We start from the raw sequence: 21,266 nt of genomic DNA, 5'->3' as shown, positions 1-21,266 counted from the left end.
CCGGGACTTGCTGCCCCGCTCCAGCCCGCGGCCACTGCGGCCCCAGTTCGACCCGCGGCCGCTGCCGCCTTCCTTCAGCCTGCGCCTGCGGCCTACCCGCGGTCACCCGTGGCCGCTGCCGTCTCATTCCAGCCCGCGGCCTGCTCCCCGCCACCTGCAGCCGCCCTGTTCTCACCAGTGGCCGCGGCAAGTATAGTACTGCCGGCGGCCACCACTGTCCAGATCCGGTCCGCAGCAGGGGCCGGGCCTCTGCTGACCTTGGACTCCCCGTCGCAGCCGTTAGCTGCACAGGTGGCCTGTCATTTGCCACCACACTTTGCTGCCGCTTGCCCCAGGCCAGGGGTTGCGGCCCAACCATCCAAGGACTCCGCCAGAGCCTGTGCGGCTCCAGTGTCATCAGCGAGCCGGAGTGCGCGAAGACTTCATCATCGCTTCAGCAACTGAGCCCAGCAACTACTACGCCGAAAGACCACCAACCCGAACGGCGAGGGACATCTGGACGGCTAAGTTGACTTTATAATTAAGGACCCGTAGTCGACCATACCGCGGCCCTATAGTGACCGACTGTTGCCGGAAGTAGTCGTGTTCTACCGTTTGTGTGTGCTTGTATAGAACCCCTGCGAGAGCAACCCGTGTTACCCCTTTGGTGATCAGGCCGGGACTGAGGAATGTTCCCTCTAGTCTTATAAAGCGTTATTATAGAAAGCACCTAATTGTCTCGTGACTCGTCACTGCATCCTGCGTACCTGCAAACACCACAAACATAGTTAAAAGGCTTGGTCTTTATTAGGGATCAAAACATTGGTGGAGGAGGGTTTGCCGTAGAAACAAGGACGTACACTCAATGCTGAAGCGCACGACAGAGTGGATGCCATTCTCCTGGGGAGTCTCCACACATGTAGTGTATATATCCTGTTTACTATATATCTGTGATAATGTACTGTATATCTATTTATGATGTTTTCTTCTTCTAAGTATTAATTCTAAGTAAGTATTAATCAGGCAGATTCAGCCCTCTTTAGGGGTCATGGTATCTACTTTTAAGTACTATTGAGGCTGCCCCTCTAATTATCACAAATGTATATTGTGAGGCAGCAACCCATGTCACAGGTAGGGGTCGCTGTTTGTTCTCCCCGTATGCGCACGGAGGCATATCAAGGCCATGAGGGGGCATTGCAGTCGCAGGTGTAGCTGTGATTGCAATGGTGAAGCAGCGACTGATGTCACAGGTAAAGGTTACTGTGTGTTCTCCCCAGGATATGCACGGAGGCGTATGAGGGCCATAGGAGTGCATGGCAGTCACGAGCATAACTGTGACTGCAATGCAGACTAAAAATAATATAAATAAATGCTAGCCTTGGACATGCTAGGGTCCAAGGCAATTGTAGGGAAAACCTGATCTGGGATGTTGTGTTGTGAAACAGACTGCAGGATGGCAGTGATGCAGTCCCGTTTCATTCCAGGCCCAGGTTTTCCATGTGGTGGAAGGCCACAGGTTTCTATGCTAAAAGCCCTGTAGTATAGGGTATGGGTGTGTCAGGTGTAATGTCAGTCTTGTGTGTGCTATGGTGCAGAGCAGTCAGCTTTGCAGAGCTATCCATGTGTGGGGCAACACAGGCCAGTGGAGCCAGCAGCCAGGGCAGCTGAATAGCCTGGCACCCCCAGCGTACACAGCGGTGCTGCCGTCCACAGTGACTGGTCTCGGAGCTGGATGTCCTGTGCCCGGAGGTGGATGTCCTGTGCCTGAAGGAAGACTAGCATGTTTAACAGCTGCAAACAGGTGGATATGGTACCCGGCTGTAATCCGGAGGATATCAAGGACTGTGTATGGCTGTGAGTAAAGAGACATTAACACTGCGGTGCAGTTGCCCATGGAAACTGGTCAAAGGGAAGGCCAGCATGTTTAGTCACTGTAGACTAAAGGAGGCCATGTGTTATGTAGTGCTATGAACTGAACATCAGTGCTATGTACTTGTGTGTGAATTGGACCTTAATGCTGTGAAGTAACTGCATTAAAGAGACTTTGTGTTTGAACTTTGTGGGTTACTGCCTCATCACTGTGTAAGGGTGATACTGCCGCACTACTATATATATACACTCACTGGCCACTTTATTAGGTACACCTGTCCAACTGTGTGTTAAGACTTAATTTCTAATCAGCCAATCACATGGCGGCAACTCAGTGCATTTAGGCATGTAGACATGGTCAAGACAATCTCCTGCAGTTCAAACCGAGCATCAGTATGGGGAAGAAAGGTGATTTGAGTGCCTTTGAACGTGGCATGATTGTTGGTGCCAGAAGGGCTGGTCTGAGAATTTCAGAAACTGCTGATCTACTGGGATTTTCACGCACAACCATCTCCAGGGTTTACAGAGAATGGTCCGAAAAAGAAAAAAAATCCAGTGAGCGGCAGTTCTGTGGCCGGAAATGCCATGTTGATGCCAGAGGTCAGAGGAGAATGGGCAGACTGGTTCGAGCTGATAGAAAGGCAACAGTGACTCAAATTGCCACCCGTTACAACCAAGGTAGGCAGAAGAGCATCTCTGAACGCACAGTGCGTCGAACTTTGAGGCAGATGGGCTACAGCAGCAGAAGACCACACTGGGTACCACTCCTCTCAGCTAAGAACAGGAAACTGAGGCTACAATTTGCACAAGCTCATCGAAATTGGACAGTAGAAGATTGGAAAAACGTTGCCTGGTCTGATGAGTCTCGATTTCTGCTGCGACATTCGGATGGTAGGGTCAGAATTTGGCGTAAACAACATGAAAGCATGGATCCATCCTGCCTTGTATCAACGGTTCAGGCTGGTGGTGGTGGTGTCATGGTGTGGGGAATTTTTTCTGGGCACTCTTTGGGCCCCTTGGTACCAATTGAGCATCGTTGCAACGCCACAGCCTACCTGAGTATTGTTGCTGACCATGTCCATCCCTTTATGACCACAATGTACCCAACATCTGATGGCTACTTTCAGCAGGATAATGCGCCATGTCATAAAGCTCGAATCATCTCAGATTGGTTTCTTGAACATGACAATGAGTTTACTGTACTCAAATGGCCTCCTCAGTCACCAGATCTCAATCCAATAGAGCATCTTTGGGATGTGGTGGAACGGGAGATTCGCATCAGGGATGTGCAGCCGACAAATCTGCGCCAACTGTGTGATGCCATCATGTCAATATGGTCCAAAATCTCTGAGGAATGCTTCCAGCACCTTGTTGAATCTCTGCCACGAAGAATTGAGGCAGTTCTGAAGGCAAAAGGGGGTCCAACCCCTTACTAGCATGGTGTACATAATAAAGTGGCCAGTGAGTGTATATATATACATATATACACACACACACACACACACACACACACACACACACACACACACACACACACACACACACACACACTGAAAAAACACAAAAATTGAGCTTGGTTTGAGTTGGTACACATGCAGCATATAAATGCATGTTCACATGGCCAAAAAGCATACAAAACCGACAAAATAAAAAAAACCCTGCTATAATTAAATAAGTAAAAAGCCAAAGTGCACTTAAATCATACAGAGTTCTTAGTAATACTGTATTTGATCAAACATAGCATAAAAGCTGTCCCACCATCGACAAGGTGTCTCTGTGGTTGGGGCGGTCCTATACTGTCTAGTATTAATAACCTTATCATGTGTCAAAGTTGACGTCTGTGTGAATAAGGGCAGACAAGGACCGGGTCCCAACCACTGGACGCCAGTCAGGGGAAGTCTTTAAATACAATTTCCAGCTCAGGATAGGGAGGCCACACCCCAGCTTGCACATTCTGTATATATGTTTTATACATTGCACATACAACAGGGATGGGATAGGTGAGAGGAAGGTCATACCAATAAGGAATGTGGGATGGTGTAACGTCGGCAGCCGTGCCCGCGGCGTTTCACCTGCATCGGGTCCCGCCGCTGCATCCTCTCACCCAGCCTGCCGCGCTCCTGCCTGCCACACTCCTCCCTGCTCATGCGCACTCCCTCCTTCCTCTCGGGCTGCTGCAAGCCCGCACATGCGCCTTAGGTCGCGGGCCGGCGCCTGTCTGATTGTTTAACCCTGCGGTGGGCGGCTGCCGGCTCTCGGCCAGCCAATCATCTGTCAGCGGGGGATATATCAGGCGTCTCCCATATGGGGAGGACGCCTGATTATCGTGTGCCTTACCCGCACTGACCTGGCCGCCTATAGCGTTTTTTTAAGTCTCTGCCTCTGTCTCGTGGTTTCCCCGTCCCAGCTTTGTCTCTGCCACTGTGTGCTCTCTCCGGCCCCCTGCCTGTCTTCCGTCCTGCCTGGTCCTTGTTCCACAGCCTTTGTCCCCTCTGGTCTCCGTCTCAGTTTCGTCATACAGTGTCTGTCTCACTCCCGGTCCAGTTCTCCTGCCTTCTGTCCGTCTGTTGTCCTAGTTGTTCTTGTTGCTATACCACTCTGTGCCTCTTCCCAAGCTTGCAGCACGGAGTCCCGTACCTTGGATCCTGTCCGGTATCCCGCTTCTGCCTGTGATCACTCCGGTCCTTCGAGCCGCCCCTCTTGGTTCCAGCTGTCGCGGTGTCTGACCCCCGCGGGCCTGCTCCTAATGGTCCCTGTACAGGGGTCGGTTCCACCTGGCGCGCTCATCCCGGGGGCCTCAGTTCCGCGACCCAGAGGGTCCACTCTCGGACACTGCCAAATCCCTGAAGCGTCACAGATGGTCATCAACTACGCTCAAACCTGAGCCTGTCCCTGCACTCACCTAACGTCCTTTGCGGGTCCTTCCCCCCACCACCGTCAGGATATCTCGTCATAAGAAGAGAAGGAAGATCCGGCACTGAAAACTTGATAAAATCCACGGAAAAACTTTATTCACATATTTTCATAATAAAAACAGAAAGGGGAAGAAGACCCCCATGCCTTACGCGTTTCGAACCTCACAACAGGTTCTTCTTCAGAGGCATAAGACAAAATGAATTGCAGACTAGTTATAAACATTCTCAACCAACCGAGAGACTCCACACATGTGTGTAATCAAAGAGGCAGGCAATTAAGCCCTCAAATTACAGGTGGAGTCGCTCCCTTGCTTGAAAAAAACACCTGAACCTCAATAGACAAAATACATAGAGTATACAAAAATATGTGCATTATATGTATAAATATGTAAATACATAACAAATTTCAAATAACATAATAATCTTAATCATAATACATAGAAATTCACAATCCTCAAAGGAGAAGAAAAAAAACACACACAAAAAAAAACCCAAACAAAACAAAACAAAACCCAGACTCAATACTCTTACATAAGAAATACATAAGATCATTTCTATAATTTAAACCTTGCGGGTACCGTGCATCAAGCGCAAGTATCCAAAACGCTTCCCGACAATGTGATAAATGTTCCCAGTCACCCCCTCTGGGGGGGTTTTCCTACCCGTTCTATTCCCTTTACGTTGAGACTACATAAATTGCCCCCGTGTGTTTCAAGAAAATGTTTAGATAAGCCAGACACATTCTTGCGACTAGACATGGACTCTGGATTAGAGGCAGTAATGTGCTCACTTAGTCTCCTCTTCAAGCTGCGTGTAGTACAACCGATGTAATAAATACCGTACAATGTGCACTCTGCCATATATACTAAATGAGTGGTATTGCAATTCATATAGGTTTTAATTTTATAAGTTTGTTTTTGTTCAGTAACTAACAAATGTATCTGTGTTATCCATATAACGGCACAAGGCGCACAATTTTTCGCCACACTTATAATTACCCAAATAATTTAGCCACGTATGTTTAGTGCGATCAGATAAATACAGCGAGGGGGACAAAAAATGACTCAAATTTTTAGCCCTCTTTGGAACACACCTATATCCTCCAGCTAGTATTTGCGATAAGACCGGATCTTGGTGCAGTAAGGGAAGATGTTTATGTAGAATTTTGATAACACCCTTATAATCTGAACTAAAAGTGGTTGAGAAAGTAGGAATATTTTTGTTTTGATTAGTGTGTACTGTGCCACTTTGCAATAAACTATTCCTGGTTTTGTTATCCACTTTCTTAATGGCCCTGTTTAACATCCAGTCCTTATAACCCCTTTTTGATAACCTGGTACAAATCTTGCGACTCAGATTCATAAAGGGCATCATTAGAACACGTTCTCTTGGCACGGATTAGTTCACCCAACGGTAAATTACGTATCACATGTGGCGGGTGACAACTATCCGCATGTAATATGGCATTGCCACTAGTATCCTTTCTAAATAAGGAAGTATGTATACTCCCCGTATTCACAACTCCCATGAGTTTAACATCAAGATATGTGGCACAAACACCATGTATTTCATAGGTGAACCTAATATTTAAGGAATTATTCCCAATGTACCTAAAAAAATCAAGCATGCCAGGAGAGGGAGATACATCGCTGCGACCGAACCATAAGAGGATCACGTCATCAATGTATCTCCCCCACCACAATATATTATCCAAAAAGGGATTATCCACAGTGTATATATTTATTCTCCCAAAAGGACATATATATAAGTTGGCCAAAGTAGGAGAAAATTTAGACCCCATTGGGCAACCACACACCTGAAGATAGTACTTGGTGTCAAATTTGAAAAAATTAGTGCTCAAAAGATGTTGCAATGCCATAATAATAAATCTTTTAAGATCAGAACTAAAGTTGCTTTTCTCGGTCAAAATAGTGGAGACAGCAGATAATGCCAAATCATGAGGTATACATGAATATAAAGCAACAACATCGCATGTTATCCATGTATGGTGTGGCCCCCATGTGACCTCCTGAAGTGCCTGCAGTAGCTGTTTAGTGTCTCTAATGTGACCTGGTGTTTTCAAAACCAAAGGTTGTAATTTTCCATCTATCCACTCAGAGAGTTTTTCATTTACCCCTCCAATACCGGCCACTATGGACCTGACGGGTGGAGGGAACACGCCTTTGTGAGTTTTAGGCAAGGCATGGAACACAGGACACACTGGTTTATCCACGTACAAAAAATCTGCCATGCGTTTATCCAATATCCCCAACGCAAGACCCTCTTGCAAAATCACAGATAAACCTTGCTGAACACAGCTGGTAGGATCATTACTTAGGGGACGATACGTGTTAGTATCCGATAACATGGATATAATTTCATTGCGCTATAATAATGAATCCAAAATCACCACTGACCCCCCCTTGTCTGATTGACGGACCACTACATGTTGGTTCCTACTTAATAAATAAAGAGCACGCTGCTCGTTTGCAGATAAATTCATACAAGACCAGCGTCGGACTGGCCCACCGGGGAACCGGAGGATTCTCCGGTGGGCCCTGGCATCTGGTGGGCCCTGGCACCTGCTGGCATACAGGGCCAGCAGTTGCCTAGGGCCCCCGCTGCTCCAGGGGCCCCCAGCCAGTTGTGTGTCGCACACCATGCAGCTGCTATGGGGGCCCCTGCCAGCGGAGCAGCAGCGGGTGTCAGGAGGCAGGAGCCCCTGTCCCCGCTGCTAAAGAGAAATGAATATTCACTGCGAAGCAGTGAATCTCATTTCAGGTCTCCACCCCCAGAGGCCCCGCCCCCAGCCCAGTAAGCCGCTCTGCAGACTACAGCTGTAAATCAGGGCCGGCGCCACCCTCAGTCCTCTCTGCTCCTGGCTCACAGCCAGTGCGCGATGACGTCACTACATCGCGCACCCGCTGTGTGTCTGGCAGAGGGGGAGCTCCTGACACTGAAGCCGGGATCAGCGTGGGAGCGAGGAGGAGAGGTGAGTATCGTGTTTTTTTTTTTTTTATATCTCTCTCGCTCTCTCTATCTGTCTCTCTCTATTTCTCTATCTCTCTTATATCTATCTATCTATCTTTCTATCTCTATCTATTATCTATATCTATTTATTTCTATATCTATCTCTATCGCTCTATCTTTATATCTATCTTTCTATCTCTACATCTATCTCTATATCTATCTATCTATCTCTATATCTTTCTATATATATCTCTATATCTATCTATTATGTCTATCTATCTATCTCTATATCTATCTTACTCTATCTATCTCTATATCTATTATCTCTATATTTATTATCTATCTAGCTACCATCTACATGTATATCTATCTATCTTTATCTATATATATATCTCTATCTAATATCTATATCTATCTATCTCTATACCTATCTATTTATCTATCCGTTATCTATCTCTATAACTTTTCTCTGTATCTATCTATCTCTATATCTATATCTCTATCGCTCTATCTCTATATCTATCTCTATATCTATCTTTATATCTATATATCTATCTCTATCTATCTCTATATCTATATCTATTTCTCTCTATATCTATCTCTATATCTCTATAGCTATCTATCTATATATCTCTATCTATCTCTATATCTATCTCTCTGTATATCTATCGCTCTATCTCTATATCTATCTTTCTATCTCTATATCTATATATCTATCTATCTTTATCTATTTATCTCTATATCTTTTCTCTGTATCTATCTCTCTCTATATCTATATCTATCTATCTCTATATATATCTATTATCTCTATATCTATATTTCTCTCTATATCTCTCTATATCTATCTATCTATCTCTATCTCTATATCTATCTCTCTGTATATCTATCTATCTTTCTATCTCTATATCTATCTCTATATCTATCTTTCTCTATCTATCTATCTATCTCTTTATCTCTATCTATTATCTATATCTATCTCTATCTATCGCTCTATCTCTATATCTATCTTTCTATCTCTACATCTATCTCTATATCTATCTTTCTATCTATATCTATCTATATCTATATCTATCTATTATGTCTATCTATCTAGCTATCTCTATTATCTATATCTACCTATCTCTATATCTTTCTATCTTACTCTATCTCTATATCTATCTGTTATCTCTATATTTATTATCTATCTTTATCTATCTATCTCTATTTATTATCTATATCTATCTCTCTATCTATTTATCGATCTCTGTATCTATCTCTCTATATATCTATCTCTCTCTCTATCTACCGCTCTCTCTATCTCTATCTATCTTTATATCTATATCTATCTATCTCTATATCTATTATCTCTATATCTATCTATCTATCTATCTATCTCTATATCTATCTCTATATATATATCTGTTTCTCTCTATATCTATCTCTATATCTCTCTCTCTATAGCTATCTATATATTATCTCTATATCTATCTATCTATATATTATATCTATATCTATCTATCTCTATATCTATCTATCTCTATATCTATCTATCTATCTATCGCTATATCTGTTATCTCTATATCCATATCTATCTCTATATCCATATCTATCTCTATATCTATCTATCTCTATATCTATCTTTCTATCTAACACTATATCTCTATATCTATCTCTATATCTCATCTATCAATCTCTATCTCTATCTCTCTCTCTTTATCTATCTATCTATTGATCTATCCATCTATCTCTATATCTATCTATTATATCTATCTATTCTCTCTATTATCTATATCTATCTATCCATCTATCTATCTAGCTATCTCTATCTATCTCTATATCTCTCTATATCTATCTTTCTAACTCTATATCTATCTCTATACATATCTCTATATCTAGCTATTATCTCTATATCTATCTCTATATCTATCTTTCTATATCTATCTGTCTCTATATCTATCTATCTATCTCTATTATCTCTATATCTATCTATCTCTATATATCTCTATATCTATTTTTATTTATAGCCATCTATCTATCTATATTTATCTCTATATCTATCTATATATGTCTATATTATTATTATTATTATTATTATTATATCTGTATATCTCTATCTATCTCTATCTATATATCTATCTATCTCTATATCTTTCTATCTATAGCTATCTATCTATCTATCTATCCATTATCTATTTTCTATCTATCTCTATATCTATCTACCTATCGATCTATCTATCTATCTATATTTCTTTCTATATCTATCTTTATATCTATCTCTATCTATCTCTATGAATCTTTCTATCTATATCTATCCATTATCTACTTTCTATCCATTATCTACTATCTATCTCTATATCTATCTATTTCTACATCTAACTTTCTATCTATATCTATCTAAAACTCTATATCTATATATCTATATAGCATTATACCCTATGAGGGGGTGCATTATTCCCTATGAGGGGGGCAGTATTATACCCTATGAGGGGGCAGCATTATACCCTATGAGGGGGTGCATTATTCCCTATGAGGGGGTGCATTATTCCCTATGAGGGGGGCAGTATTATACCCTATGAGGGGGGCAGTATTATACCCTATGAGGGGGTGCATTATACCCTATGAGGGGGTGCATTATACCCTATGAGGGGGTGCATTATTCCCTATGAGGGGGGCAGTATTATACCCTATGAGGGGGGCAGTATTATATTCTATGAGATGGCTGCATTATATTCTATGAGATGGCTGCATTATACTATGTGAGGGGGCTGCTTTATATTCTATGAGGGGGCTACCCCAACTCCTGCTACATAATTAAGACATGTACAACCTTATATTATACCCGGATATTAGCGTGTTTTACCGCATAATTGGTGGTCTGGTATTTAACTCTATGCAGCTACATAGTGGGCCCCAAGAATGATTTTCTCTGGTGGGCCCAAGGTGTTCCAGTCCGACGCTGTACAAGACTGCACATCAGAATCCAACAAAGATTTAGCATCACGTTCAATTGCCCTCTGGAAAGTATCCATAATAGGCACTCTAGATATCAGGGGGTAAAAAGTGGGGTTAGATATCTGTACATCTGGGTCACATTGAGCTACTATATGTTGATTTGCATGCTCCAGACTAGACAACATCTCAAACACAATTTGATCTTTAACAGGAGACGCAAGTGGTAACAAATCATCATTATTGGGACTCAAGGATGATATATTAGAATTATGATTATCTATACCAGACTCAGGAGTAAAAAAATGTCTCTTAACTGTTAATAATCGCACAAAACGATTAACATCACATAATATTTGAAACGGATCTCCTCTGCATGTTGAGGATTGTGAATTTCTATGTATTATGATTAAGATTATTATGTTATTTGTAATTTGTTATGTATTTACATATTTATACGTATATAATGCACATATTTTTGTATACTCTATGTATTTTGTCTATTGGTGTTCAGGTGTTTTTTTCAAGCAAGGGAGCGACTCCACCGGTAATCTGAGGGCTTATAGAATCATAGAATCGTAGAGTTGGAAGGGACCTCCTGGGCCATCTGGTCCAACCCCCTGCTCAAAGCAGGATTCGCTAAATCATCCCAGTCAGATGTCTGTCCAGCCTCTGTTTGAAGACTTCCATTGAAGGAGAACTCACCACTTCTCGTGGCAGCCTGTTCCACTCATTGATCACTCTAACTGTCAAAAAGTTTTTTCTAATATCTAATCTGTGTCTCCTCCCATTCAGTTTCATCCCATTGCTTCTAGTCTTTCCTTGTGCAAATGAGAATAAAGTTGATCCTTCTACAATGTGACAGCCCTTTAGATATTTGTAGACAGCTATTAAGTCTCCTCTCAGTCTTCTCTTTTGCAAACTAAACATTCCCAAATCCTGCAACCTTTCCTCATAAGACAGGGTTTGCAGACCGGTCACCATTCTGGTCGCTCTTTTCTGAACTTGCTCCAGTTTGTTGATGTCTTTTTTAAAATGTGGTGCCCAAAACTGGACACAATATTCCAGATGAGGTCTGACCAAAGAGGAGTAGAGGGAAACAATGACTTCACGTGATCTAGACTGTATGCTTCTGTTAATACATCCTAGAATTGCATTTGCCTTTTTTGCTGCTGCATCACACTGTTGACTCATATTCAGTCTGTGATCTATTAGTATACCCAAGTCTTTTTCACATGTGCTGTCACTTAGCCCTATTCCTCCCATTCTATATTTGCTTTTTTCATTTTTATTGCCCAGATGTAGTACTTTGCATTTCTCCCTGTTAAAAACCATTCTGTTAGTTGCTGCCCACTTCTCCAGTTTATTTAAATCTTTTTGAATCCTCTCTCTCTCTCTTCTCTAGTATTAGCTATCCCTCCTAGCTTTGTGTCATCAGCAAATTTAATCAGTTTACCCTCAATTCCTTCATCTAAATCGTTGATAAAGATGTTGAACAATACAGGGCCCAGGACAGAGCCCTGTGGTACCCCACTTGAGACATTCTTCCAACTGGATGTGCAGCCATTTACGACCACTCTTTGGGTCCGATCACTAAGCCAGTTATGAATCCACCTAACAGTTGCCTTGTCCATTCCAAACTTAGTCATTTTTTCAATAAGGATTGTATGAGAGACTTGTATGAGTCAAGATATACTATATCTACAGCATTTCCTTGATCCACCCAATCAGTGATATGGTCATAGAAGGAAATTAAGTTAGTCTGACATGACTTATTAGTTACAAACCCATGCTGACTCTGTTTAATCACTTCATTCTTATCCAGGTATTGACATACATGTTGTTTAATAATTTGTTCAAAGATCTTTCCTGGTATAGAAGTCAGACTCACCGGCCTATAGTTGCCTGGGTCCACCTTCTTCCCCTTTTTGAAGATAGGAACAACATTTGCTCTTCTCCAGTCTTCTGGCACTTCTCCTGTTCTCCAAGAATTTTCAAAGATTATGGAGAGGGGTTCAAAAATTTCTTCTGCTATCTCCTTCAGTACTCTGGGGTGTAATTCATCTGGACCTGGAGACTTGAATTCATTTAGGTTAGCTAAGTGTTTCCTCACTATCTTTCTGTTTATAGATATCCTGGATTCTTCTATTCCCTTAATAGGACAGTGAATAACAGTTGATGTTACATCTCCTTTCTGAGAGAAAACAGATGCAAAATAGGAATTTAAAAGTTCAGCCTTCTCAACATCCTGTCTTACCATTTCATCATTTTCATCCTGTAAAAATCCTATAGCATCTTTGACTTTTCTTTTACTTTTGACATATCCCCAAAATCCTTTATTATTTATTTTGACATCTCTTGCAAGCCTCAATTCATTTTCAGCTTTAGTAATCTGATTTGTGCCCTGCAGGTTCTGCAGACAGCATTATATTCTTCTTTAGATATGCCTCCCTCTTTCCATTTTATAAACATTTTTTTCTTCCTTTTTAGCATGTGCTTAAGTTCTGTGTTCATCCATCCTGGTTTCCTTAAATGCTTCCTATTCTTCCCTCTTTTCGGAATTGTTAACAACTGTGCTTTGAGAATTTCATTTTTCAAGATTTCCCATCCTTCCTGGACATTTTTGTCTTTAAGGATATCCAGCCATTGGATCCCTCCAATTCTCTTTCTGAATCCCTTAAAATCTGCCTTTCTGAAATCTAACCTTGACGTCTGAGTCTTCACAGGTCTTCCGCCTCTAGTTATCCAAAATTCTAAAATAGCATGGTCGCTACCTCCTAGGGTCCCAGCCACTTTTACCTCCTCAACCATTTCCTCCCTGTTTATAAGGATTAGATCCAAGGTAGCAGATCCCCTTGTTTTCTCCCCTACCTTTTGGAAGATAAAGTTGTCAGCAAGAGAGGATAAGAATTTCCTTGACCTGTTAGTTTTGCCTGAGAGAGATTCCGAACAAATGTCTGGATAGTTGAAATCTCCCATGACAACTATGTCATATTTTTTGGAGAACTTGGCCATTTGATGCATAAAGAGTTCATCCATATCTTCAGCTTGCATAGGCGGCCTGTAGTAAATGCCTACAATGGTGTCCTTTCCATTGTTCTGTCCTTGTATTCTTACCCAAACAGTTTCCACAGAACTCCCAGTCTCTGAAGCTTCAATCTCTGTGCAGATATACGCGTTTCTAACATACAATGCGACACCTCCTCCTCGTTTATCAAGTCTGTTTCTTGCAAATAAGTTGTATCCTTCTAGTCTTGTATTCCAATCATGTGTATTGTCCCACCAAGTTTCAGTGATTCCAATGACATCATATTTCTTTTCCTGTGTTAGTAGTTCCAATTCTCCTTGTTTGTTGCCCATGCTTTGTGCATTAGTATAGAAACATTTTAGTTTGTGATTGGTTTCTCTTTCTCCAATATTTTTATTAATTAGATTCTTTCGTCTTTTTTCTTCCTTTCCAATTCTAATAGCAGAGTTCTCAATAGCATTTGTCAGGTGTATGGCTTTTTCTGGTCTTTTGCTTCCCTTCCCATGTTGTTCTAGTTTAAAGCTCTCCTTACAAGTGTAGCAAGGCGACTTCCAAATACATGCTTTCCAGTCTTCGTAAGGTGCACCCCATCTCTAGCAAGTAGTCCATCGTATAAGTAGTTCACTCCGTGATCCAGAAATCCAAATCGTTGCTGACGGCACCATCGACGTAGCCAGTTGTTCACCTGCAGAATCTTATTCCACCTCCTTGTTCCATGTCCATCCACTGGGAGGATGGAAGAGAAGACCACCTGCGCTCCCAGTTCTTTCACTTTCTTGCCTAATTCTTCAAAGTCTCTGCAGATGGTTTCCAGGTCGTTTCTTGCGGTGTCATTTGTCCCCACATGTAGTAGCAGGAATGGGTAGTCATCTGTAGGTCTGAAGAGTCCTGATATCCTGTCAGACACATCTTTAAATTTTGCACCTGTAAGACAGCACATTTCTCTTGAAGTTATATCCGGTCTGCAGATAGCGGCCTCTGTTCCTCTCAACAGGGAATCCCCCATGACCACCACTCTCCGTTTCTTCTTCACAACATTTTTCTTTCTCCATCCAGGAGGACTCTGAAGGCGTACAAGGTTGCTGTTTGTTGGCAAAGTCTTACCCTGATGTATTTCTTCATCGTTTTCCTGCGTGAAAGCCTGGTACTGGTTCCTGAGAAGTATGGGTGCTGACTGCCTCCTGATCCTCCTGCTTCTCTGGGTCACATGTCTCCATTCCTCTGTTTCTTCAGGTGCACTTCGAATTTCTTCTCTTTCTGTAACATGACGAGATAATTCTGCTCTGTCCAAGAACTCTTCACCTTCCTTAATGATCTTCAACGTAGCTAACCTCTCTTCGAGATTTTGCAACTTTTCCTCCAACAGGGACACAAGCTTGCATTTGTGGCATGTGAAGTTTGGCTTTTCCACTGGTAAATCTGTGAACATGTAGCAAGAAATGCAGCTCACCAAATGGCTCCTGGCCTCTTCCATCTTGAGATTTCTTAAAAACGATGAAAGATGAGGCTTAATGGCCTGCCTCTTTGATTACACACGTGTGGAGTCTCTCGGTTGGTTGAGAATGTTTATAACTAGTCTGCAATTCATTTTGTCTTATGCCTCTGAAGAAGAACCTGTTGTGAGGTTCGAAACGTGTAAGGCGTGGGGGTCTTCTTCCCCTTTCTGTTTTTATTATGAAAATATGTGAATAAAGTTTTTCCGTGGATTTTATCAAGTCTTCAGTGCCGGATCTTCCTTCTCTTCTTACATTTGCTACACATGGAGGTCATCCATTTGATCCATAGGCACGACCGGCTTACAGGACTATATTTGGTGAGCACAAATCCCTTTCCCTTTTCCTATTTTTCAAGGATATCTCGTCCCTGGTAGTCACCTATCACTTCCCTGACTAGTGCACTGACCGGCAAGGAGCACTAGCCTCACCTCTGCTGAATAATACACACAGGGGGAAGTGACAAACACCAAAGGGACAAGATAACAAAAACACCACACTTAGCTTATGTACTCCGCTGCTAAGCTCCACACCGCAGATAACAACTGCAACAGGACTCCAAACACCAGACGTGGCTGACACCAGAGAGCTGCTCCTGTTAGGCTGGTCTCCAGAAAGGAACAGTATCACAGTCAGCAGATGCCTCAGGATGGTGGGAGTGGTCACCACCTGCATCAGCTGACCCAGCAACACTGCAGTAACACCAGATTACCAGCGGGCGAAAAACTGAAAATTAACCCCCGATGGTCCAAAAGGAAAAAAGTTTTAACTGAGAGGAACCAGAGCTGCCACAAATACAAAAATGGATTGTGACATTTTTGCAGTGATGCTATTGTCTCCCCTCCTCGATTTATACTATTTATGCAATTTTATTTATTTTGTGTCATGACTCTGTTGGTTGAGCCAGGACCAGGGGCTCCTTCCCTGTCCCTAACACTAGGGGGTGCCCTTGCTTGCTCTATTCCCCAGCATACTTCTGAAGGTGAAGATGCTGGGGCTGTCACCCTTGCCTTATCTCCTGAGTCAGCCCTCTGTCTGTTCTCTTCCCTCACCCAGGGGCGCTACTGTGCATGAGAGTACACCAACCCGATGAACAAGGCAACACAAACAAGGGTAAACTTAAAATACCAAGCACACAAATATTCACTCACCTCTCCTCCAAGCCATGCAGCAAAAGCTAGCTCTGACATGGGTTTGAATAAGGGCCCAGATTATATAGGGGATAGGAGTGACTAATCAAGCTCAGCTGAGAGCGCATACTCTCAGTTTCCAACATTGCTGACTAACCCATTTTCTGCCAAAAGAAATATACACCACTTAAAAAGGAGAAGTGCTTCTTTTCAGCACAGGAGTAGGAGCAATCAGACACTGCAGACTTCTGGCTCCGCTCTGTTGCGGTAACCCCGTAACATTTTCATTATTGAGCGTGCATCTTCATTTCTTTTGCAAGCCCTCCTTCACCATTGTTTTGATCCTTAAATACTTTTTAATTATACAATTATTGAAGAGTTTATATTTTTATGGGCTATCCTTAGGTAGTACTTACTATATTTGTAGCCCAAGGACTTGTTCACACACTACATCTTTGCCGCAATTTTTACCATTCGTTTTTGACACAGAAAAATTGCAGTGTTTTACAGTATCAGCAAAATGAATGAGATTTCTGAAACACATGCACAAACTGCTTATGCTTTCCTTGCGGATTTGAACCAGAAAAGCGTTTTTTCAAATCTGCAGCGCGTCAATTATTTCAGCAGTTTTCACCCATTCAAATAAACAGAAAAATGCGCAAGTGAAAAAAGCATCAAAAACATGGAAAACATGTATTTTATGCAATGTTTTTCCTGCCAACACTCAAGTATAGCAGATTTTTCTGCAGCAAAAATCAAACGTGTGCACATAGCCTAAAGAAGTATTCCAATATTTATGGCATTTCAATAGGGTTTGTCTTGAGGAGTTAAAAAATTACACATAAAGACGTAATAAAAAAAAACCCAAGTAGCCTAATTTAAATAATACATGTAGATATAGTGTAGAGATTCTGCAACATGAAAACCTCATCGTAGGAACGTAGCCTTAATCTCTATCAGAGGTACATAAGTGCAGATCGTGTGCTTCCCTGTAAGGAGATGGACAAGTGAGAAGACACACAGTTAATGCCTAATAGAGTGTCTGCAAGCGAACAATGCCATCTGCTGGTCAAAGATGACAGGAAAAGGGAAAGCAGAGAGAATTGTATAAATAGTAATTGAAGAGTGAAATGCATGTTTCCTTGGAAAAGAGAGAAGACACCAGGTCAGGTGATAGCGCTGGTGAAGTTAGTAATTATAAAGGCCCGGGAGGGCAGTGAAGGGGAGGAATCCGCACCTGAATCTGTAGCAAGATGGACATGCTGTGTAGCGAGGTTGGCTTACATCAGCTGTTATGAGTGACCAGACCAGAGTGAAGAATTGAGTGACCAGACCCAAGTGGAGAATTGAGTGATCAAACCGGAACCCAGACCCAAGTGAGGGATTGAATGACCAGAGCCAAGAGAAGCAAGTGGACATTGCTAGAGGGACATTTGTGAGATCCACAATGTGAGGTGCAGAAGTATGGTACACAGGGGGCCGAGGCCGCGTTTTCAGGAAAAGGAGGCAGCCAGTGCAATGTGTGCTAAAAGTGACTAGAGATGAGCAAAAATGTTCGGCTCCCTCCTTATTCGGCAAGCTATAGCGCTTACCGAATGAGTCTGGTTTCACACGTCAGTGTCTCCGGTACGTGTGGTGACAGTTTTCTCACGTACCGGAGACACTGACACACGTAGACTCATTCAAATGAATGGGTTTATGTACATGTCAGTGTGTTTTCATGGACCGCGTGTCTGTGTGCAAAATACGCTGACATGTCCGTTTTTGAGCGACAGCACGGGTCACTCAAGTCAATGGGTTCATGTAAATACGTACCGCACATGGATGGCATCTAGGTGCCATCAGTGTGCATTTTAAAAGTCATAGGCTTAACATTGAAACAAATTGTTTCAATACACGTAAGTGTGGCGCCCCTGAGGGTTCAGTTGCCACAGAGGTACTGCACCTCCTCCTGAGGTGTGGTGCCCCACCTTCCAGGTAAGTTGGAGGCTACTGACCACGCTCCAACACTACCATCCCACACAACACAGTAGTTCAGCAAAGCCACATTGCGGCTCCCTGCTTGGACTGTAGCAGAGCACCTTTGGTGGTTCCCTGCTTGGAACACAAAACGTGCTGGGAGGCGGGTGGCGTTAGAATACATAAAAGAGCGGGACGATTTAGGATTTTAGTCAGTCGGTCAGTCAGTCAGAGTTCAGAGTGGAGTGATGAGAGAAGATCCCTGGGAGAAGGATGGAGGAAGGAGGTGCTGCAGCAGATCTCAGTGACCTGGGTTTGCTGGCACGGGAAAGGAAAGAAGGAGAAAGACATTGAACAGAAACCTGTTCTTCCATAAGAAGGAAAGACTAGTACGGAACGTAGGAGTAAAGGGAACAGAGGATGTGGGTTAGGAGAGAACCCTGCCAAGAAGTTCTAAGCGCAAGGCCGGGGCCCGGTCCCCGAGGTTGTATGGATGCTAATGATCCTGCAGCAGACACCGGTGGAGTAGTGGGCTGTAAATGCACTACTCCCATCTCAGACTTGGGGGCACAACAGCAACATTGATAGTGAGCCGGGACTTAGGAACAAGGAGTCCCCGAAGCAGGCTACAGCTGTCTGCCGTACAAGGAAGGTTCATAAGAACAGTTGTCAGGAGAAACTCCAGTGTAACTCAATACTGGGAGTACTTCACACTTAAAGGCGCTATAGAGGAGACGTTCAGAAAGGCACATGTTGGCGGAGTGTTGGAAGGGAGCATCCTATCTTGCCTGGAGGTTGACTGAGTCCCTGACCCGGAGGACACGGCACGGAGGCAGGCACCTGTATGTACTACAGACTGTGAGTAAAGCTTTGGAACTACAAGCCCTGGTGTCCTCCAGTTATTCCTGCGCCAACACACCGTACCATTACATCTGGGTGCCAGCTTCTACCCTGCCTGCGCCTCTCCTCTACCCCTACATCTACACTGCCCTGGGACTACAGCTCCACCTGTGGGGAGCTTCACCATCTTGGCTGCAACGCACCACCAGTCCCAGAGGATCTGCATGCAGCGTCGGCTTAACATCTCACTTGCCGAACACCACAGGTGGCGTCACAAACTATTCATTCAATCAATTACATTCCACCATTTCAATTTCCCCATTACTTGGGCGCCAAGGGCCACGGACCGGGTCACCGCTGCTGTGACACATCCCGCTGACCAGTGATCTGGGTCCGCTGGCACAGGGAAGAGACATTAGAACGAAAACCTGATTCTCCATATGAAAGAAAGGATTGTACGGAACATAAGGAGAAAAGGAGGACTAAGGATTAGGGTTGGAGGAGAACCCTTCCCAAGCGTCGGCTTTACATCTTCATTGCCGAACACCACAGGTGGCGTCACGAATCACTTATAAACTTTCATCACCATAAGCACACTGAAACAACCCCCCTTTTACAATGGAGCCCCAGGTACATGGACCTTGTCACCGCTGCCGTGACAACTCCCGTTGAGAAGATCAACCGGCCCGGTACCGAGTACTCCATTGCCCTGGCGTGTGAGGGCGCTCCATATGCATGTGCTGTGACAGTGATACAGCGGCAACACATGCAGCTACGGCGCCGATCATGTGATCATCAGGAGCGATCCAGGTATCCCGGTTCCCTCTGCAGCTCATTCGGTAAGCGCTATAGCTTGCCGAATTAGGAGGGAGCTGAACAAATTCACTCATCTCTAAGAGTGACTCTGCAAGACGGGACATGTGGCCTAACGATGTAGTAGTATAGGCTCCTGTTAGGGCCTGGACTGCATGCATCATGACTACCAGAGTGACAGGATAACGAAGGTCACGGGTACACGACAGATGTGACGCACCATAAGGCAGAATAAGAGAATAGAGACCCTTGTATCTATTGTAAATGTTTACTGACTTGTATGATCAGGTCTAATTCTTATCCGTTATCGCTGCTTCAACCTCAAGAAGTGGCATATGTTTAAATTTAAAAATATTTTATTACCCTCTAATAATCTGTAAACCTAATTTAATTTTGTATCTGAATCATAATTGTTGTGTTGGAGTAATAAATAATTGATGGTTAAGTTTCCATTGTGTCCTCTTCAGCGCTGTTGCATCCCAAGCTCCTGTTTACACGCCAAGAGAACAACTTATTTGCAACCATTTTTAATTGCTTTCCAGCTGTCTATAACGGATTAAGATCATCCCCTTGTCTAAGCTCAGCATAAGCAAGAACTTCAATAAATAACTTATAGGCTGGGGCTAGACAATGACTTTGGAAGCGAAACAGATCGGACTGCCAAAAATCACTCTATACCGCAGCACAATGCAGATGAATGGGAAAGAATTGTAACCCCTAAGGTGCCTCAACAGCAGGAAGCAAGTGGCAAAAAAAAAATCGATAAATACCAGTTAGATTGCGATTTTTCACAGCGCAGCTTAAGTTATTTGAATACTGAGTTCTGTAAAGGCCCACTCACATTACCGAAAGCTCTCTTTGTACACTGCATAGGCAGAAAGCTTCCATTCAGGTGGTAAGGTGGAGTTTTACAGATCGTTTGAATATTGGAGAACTACAGTATATGGCAGCAGTTTTACAGTGATTTTATCATAATTAGAGCAAGCATATATCCTGGACTTTAGGCTGATTGAGAGCTGGCTTCTGCTGCCTAATTGGGGGATGCCGGCTGTCAATCAGCATGACACCTGTAGTCCTGCTCTGTCAACAGGAAGAGGAACAGCTGCTCTGTTGACAGGGAGTAGCTGAATTTCTGACAGGAGCGGTCAATGACTGACGCAGGTACAATAAGCAGGTAGTGGCCTCTGTTAGCAACTACATGCCTTTTTTTAAGACCCACATAATGTCCTTGATTCATCAATTGCATTTTTAAAGTTTTTCTAGTATTAGTGCTTTTTCTTAGCACTCTTCAAACTGGCGCTTGTGTTTCATAAACGTTGCTTCTCTTTAACTTTTTTTTCCT

General features: G+C 43.1%; 1 protein-coding gene across 3 annotated transcripts in view; it reads right to left on the bottom strand.

Moving 5' to 3' along the window:
* The window catches only part of ACP3 (acid phosphatase 3), a 196,554-nt gene that overhangs the window by 36,335 nt on the left and 138,953 nt on the right, over positions 1-21,266 (bottom strand). The window lies entirely within an intron of this gene.

Source organism: Dendrobates tinctorius, unplaced genomic scaffold (genome assembly GCF_039654945.1).
Source record: "Dendrobates tinctorius isolate UK_male_01 unplaced genomic scaffold, ASM3965494v1 ptg000005l, whole genome shotgun sequence".
NCBI lineage: Eukaryota > Metazoa > Chordata > Amphibia > Anura > Dendrobatidae > Dendrobates > Dendrobates tinctorius.
Note: the sequence above shows the minus strand (reverse complement) of the source record. Positions and strands in the feature narration are given on the sequence as shown.